Source organism: Cavia porcellus, unplaced genomic scaffold, assembly GCF_034190915.1.
Source record: "Cavia porcellus strain 051 isolate PalLab524CR breed Dunkin Hartley unplaced genomic scaffold, mCavPor4.1 scaffold_11, whole genome shotgun sequence".
In the NCBI taxonomy this organism is placed as follows: Eukaryota; Metazoa; Chordata; class Mammalia; order Rodentia; family Caviidae; genus Cavia; species Cavia porcellus.
In genome coordinates, this window is record NW_026947494.1 from 21,979,353 (window position 1) to 21,984,549 (window position 5,197).

General features: G+C 36.3%; 1 pseudogene; it reads left to right on the top strand.

The window, feature by feature from the left end:
• Positions 1–2,611: 2,611 nt before the first annotated feature.
• LOC100719292 (small ribosomal subunit protein eS1-like) lies at positions 2,612–4,118 on the top strand (annotated as a pseudogene).
• The last annotated feature ends 1,079 nt before the right edge of the window (positions 4,119–5,197 follow it).

The window sequence follows — 5,197 nt, forward strand, 5'->3', positions numbered from 1 at the left end:
TGTCTACAGCTCCCCTGCAAATTACCACAGCCATCCTCAGTGACAGTGAGCTCCCAAGCTCCTTAAACAATGAGAAAAGCTGAGATCAAATTAGGAAGTCAATGTGACAAGCTTCTCCAGGAGACCGAACAGCACACTATCTTTCCCTCTAGAATCAGGAAGCGATGCTCAAGGTTAGGACCACAGCTACCCAAAGTGAACCGCTACTATTATCAGCAACAGCAAGGTCCCAAGCATCTCTCGTGATGAGAATCAACAAGTTCATATCATGAAATAAGCTTATCCAGGACAACCAATGGCAACAGGAGAATCAATAGCAACAGGAGAACCAATAACACCACATCTTCATCTCTAGTTTTCTTTTATGTTGGTAACAATCCTCAAGTGGCCACTCCACAGCCAGCATCACATTGATTCAGTTCAATGGAGTGTTACAAGTTGACTACCAGTTGTCAACCCACCAAGGTAACCAAACGAATGACTACCAACACCACCATGACATTGTGATGGTGAACGTGGTCAGTCTCTGTTACTGCAGATTACACAGAGGACAGAAAGTACAATGTCATCCTGGATTTAAGTGCTGAGCTACTAGACCCCGCACTGGAAAGTTCTAATGACCCATGTAGCCAGGTAAAAAGCTCTCAAATAACCTCAGTGCCAAATGAAGACAAGTGCTTGCAGCCTGACAAATATCTATTAATATCATCTTACCTGAAGTTGATGATATCTGTCATGTGCTATGAGTCCATCTGAAGGTAGGCAAGATGAAGGATGGATCTTCTTACGACCTTACTATGATGCTGTTCTTGGTAAGCTGTGGTTTCAGGATTGCAGGGTTAATGGCCATAGAGACAGTGCAAGATCCTGACACTTCTTCTCACACTATTATTCTGCACAGAGCTGGGCAAAATCCACAGTTCTTAAGCACTGATAATAGGCAAGGCTTCTGGGCTGGGTCTACCTAGCTCTAAAGAGAAATGTGAGTGGGCAGAATGTCTTATTTACATCATTCCCTTAGTTCATGCTGAAAAAACATACCAACAGCACATGTGTGGCAAATCTGAGCTTGGATCCCCCTCTAGTGCCCAGAAAGTAATAGGAGCTCAATTTAGCCTTCTCCTGAATCTGGACTTGGACATCTTCTAAGACCTGAAAAAGCAGTTAACTATAGGCTCTGAGAAAATAAACTGTCTGTTGAAAATATATGAAAAGAGAAGCACAAAAAAATCTGATCATAAAGGCTGAAGTAATATTTAGTACTTCAAATTCAGACTATGCCACAAAAAGCAAGAAATATCTGAAGTCTCAACTTACAGTAAAGTCATGTGCTACAAGTGTCCAGAAGTGCTTCATATGGATGACCTTTCAGATTTATAAAAATGGAATTTTGTTAAGGAAATCACAAAATCTTTATGATGGTGAAAAAAAAATCAGTACTTCTAACAGTAATTTGACAGAGGAATGAAAACAAAACTTAAAAATCAAACAGCAGCCTCTGATCTGGAAATACACTATGTAAAATGATAAATGTGAGAGAAAACATAAATATTGGGATAGAACAAAGAGAAAAAAAGAATTGGTGAAATCAAAGATAATTAAAAATACAGTAAGAGAAAGGGGGTAAGAAGAATTGAGAGATATAAAGTATGGATAATAAAGCAAATACACGGAGTATTAGGCTTCAGATTTTAAGAATGTCAAAGAGTAGAAGGCCTATTACAAGAAATAAGAATATTAAACTTCCCAAATGTAGAAAAGGATACAAATGTCAAGGTGTCGGACATCAAAATTAACCTGGCAGAATTTACCCCAATAAATGTATCCCAAGACTTTTCATGATCCGACTAAAAAAAAATCCTTAATGTTGTAATAAAATGCAAACACAGAGTGTCACACTTCACCTGATAACAGAGTTCTAATGATAATGCTGAAAAATAAAGAGGATTCTCAGTGCTGCAAGAGAGAAGAAACAAATAGCATTTATTAGGGTATCACAATCTGTCTTAGAGCAGACTTACTCAGCAGAAACAACCTAAGTCTCAAGAGTGGGAAGAGACTTTCACAGTTAAGGTGAGAAAACAAAATAAAACAAAAAGAAAAGGAAACTCAGAGAACAGCAAATAAAGTAAAACCTGCTAACCAAAAAATGGCGTGTCCTGTAAATTATTCTTTAGCAATGAAGGAGGGATTAAAAACATTCCCCAGCTATAAATATAGAGAAAGTGACCACACTGGACCAGCTCTGTAGGATCTGCTCTAGTAAGCTCCAAACTGAGAGACAGAGATGTTGGAAAGGGAGGGAGAAAACATCACAGCATAGAAAACTGTTTGGTAAGAGTAGCGATATAGAAACGTAAAATGCTGAATGTTGTATACGTCATACATACATAAAGCATTTGTTTAGTGTGAGGAATAAATGAAACACTTCAACAACAATGCAGCCGTTAGGACTGTCACACTGATTGGAGTAAGAGCCATTTAGGAGGTCAGTAGAGCACACCTCTGTGTGGATCATGAGGAGGTCCATTTGAGGACAGTGTCTGGTTCCCAGCCTTTTTCTCTCTGCTTTCTTCCAGTACAGCTAAGAAATGAGCAGATCTGCGCCATCATGCCCTGCCACCAAGACATTGCTCCCATGGAGCTGTCTGAACATGAACTAAAAGCTCCAACATCATGTCAGCCACTTTGTTCCAGAAATGGCAAACTGACACACACACGTAATAACCATACTAGTGTGGTTAAAGACAGGTATTGTAGAGGAAGATGGTAAATAAAACTTCAAAACTGTACATGTAGAAAAGAATAAAGACCAGATATCGAGTTTTCCAGTGGAAATACTCTTCTTGATTTCATTTTTAATATTCTTTTTATCTTTATGGTTGCTGCCATTATATCATGGATTGTTATAATCAAAATATGTTTTTGGTGACCCTCATAATTTCAAAATTTGTACAATAAAAAGCAATGAATAAAAGCATACTGGTATTGTAAATTTCTTGATTTCAGAACACACTAAGAATGGGAAAAATGGAAATATAGTAACGCTAGAGAACAAATTACAAAATTGACATGATTCGTATTCTTTGAAGTAAATAGAGCTGGGTGTAGAGGCTCACACCTATAATCCCAGCATTTAAAGGTTGAGGCAGGAAGACAGCCACAAGTTTGAGGCCAGCTTGGGCCACATTGTGAGTGCAAGGTCAGTCAGAAATACACAGCAAGACTGTCTCAAACAGGTGAAAAAATAAAAATCCATAAAAAATTGGTGTGTTCACATCTTACCAGTCTTTTATTAGAAAAATATATTGGGGCCAGGGATTTAGCTCAGTGGCATAAATGGATGCCTGGTAAGGGTGAGTTCGTGAGTTCAATGCCTGGTACCAGAAAAAAAAAAAGATATATATATATATATATATATATATATATATATATATATATCACTTTTCTCTTGGCTCTTTTTCTGCTGTGTTTTGTAAAGCACTTGTTCTTGTCTACTTCGATAGTGATGCTCAGAAAACCATACTGCAAATAACATTAATCAAGAGAACTCAGAGAGTCAAAATTTAATATGATGGGCACAAAGGTCGAGTGCTTGAAGTGATCCTTACTGATCTGCAGAATGATGAAGTTGCCTCTAGAAAACTTCTAGTTGATTATTGATTACTGAAGATGTTGAGAACAAAAATAACCCTCACATTCATGGCATAGATCTCCCACCCGTTACAAAATGTGTTCCATCATCAAAAATGGTGGATTGTGATGGAAGCTCATGTTGATGTCAACACTACTGATGGTTATTTGCTTCATTTGTTCTGTGTTGGTTTTTCTAAAATGTGCAACAATCAGATACAGTCAACCTCAGTGCCTACAGGTCTGCAAATCCAGAAGATGGTAGAAATCAGAACCTGAGAGGTTCCGACAAATGACTCAAAGTAAGAGTCAATAAATTGATTCCAGTCAGCACTGGGAAATTCACCGAAAAGGCTTGCCAGTCTGTGATATTCATGATGTCTTTGTCATAAAAGTAAAAATGCCAAAGAAGGCCAGAGTCTGAATCCGGAAAACTCAAGGAGCTTCATGGAGAAGGTGCTAGCTCTGGAGGTTTCTGGGGTTGAAATTTGAGCTGAAGTTGGATGAGCTGAAGGATATGAGTGACAAGTACAGAAGACTTTTAAATTCAGAATTTCAATAGTGATAAATAAAATCTTATTTATGTTATCTTAAAAAATAAAATAAATAAATAAAGTAAATACATTAAATTATTAACCAAATGCTATAAATGGAGTGAATAGATAAATTAAAAGCTTACAAGACTATGGACTATTTGTAAGGCCCTCACTTCACCTCTGAAGACATGCATAACTGAAAATGAAAGGATGCAATAAGATCTCCTGTGCAAACAAATAGAGTCCAAGATGAATCAAGATTAGCAATACATTCTAAATAATGAGTTTAAATAGAATAGTAAAAGTGAAAAAAAATCATTAGCTAATGATTAAGGATCATGTAACAAGAAGAAATAAAAATTTAAAACATATTAACATAAAATATCACAAGACACAGATATTTAAAAAAAATGAACATTAGTATATTTAAATGGAGTCAGAACCTCTAGATAGGTAGAGGATTTTATCTGCCCACATTCAGCAACTCATGGATAATCCAGACAGAATATAATTAAAGAAATACAATTCAGTTGAAGTGTATATAAAAAGACTGAAATAACATCTAAAGAATATACCATCAACAATTGAAAAATAAACATTTTTCTCAGAATATATGAAGTATTCATCAGGAGAAATCATCTGATATGCTACACAACAAGTGAAAACACATTTTGAAAAATTTAAGTCATATGAATATTTTTCCAACTGCAAATCAATGGTTATTCCTTCTTTAACAAGGTATCCATGTGACAGCTGTTTGAACTTACAAACAGGTGCCCTGTTCAGACTCAGAGCCTGATATATAATCAACCTTTTTTTACTTACACAGTTCTGTATGTCTGTATGTCTTTTTCTCTAACCTGAATGTCTTTTTTGTGCGGTATAACTTGTCTACACAGTCCTTGTTTGCTGATTGTAATGGACAACACAGTACTGCAGTTTCACATTCTGTTATGCATTACAGTGCTGCATGTAAGAATTGTCCCAATAAAAGCAAAGTCAACAGTTCGCTTTAATCATTTATTTAT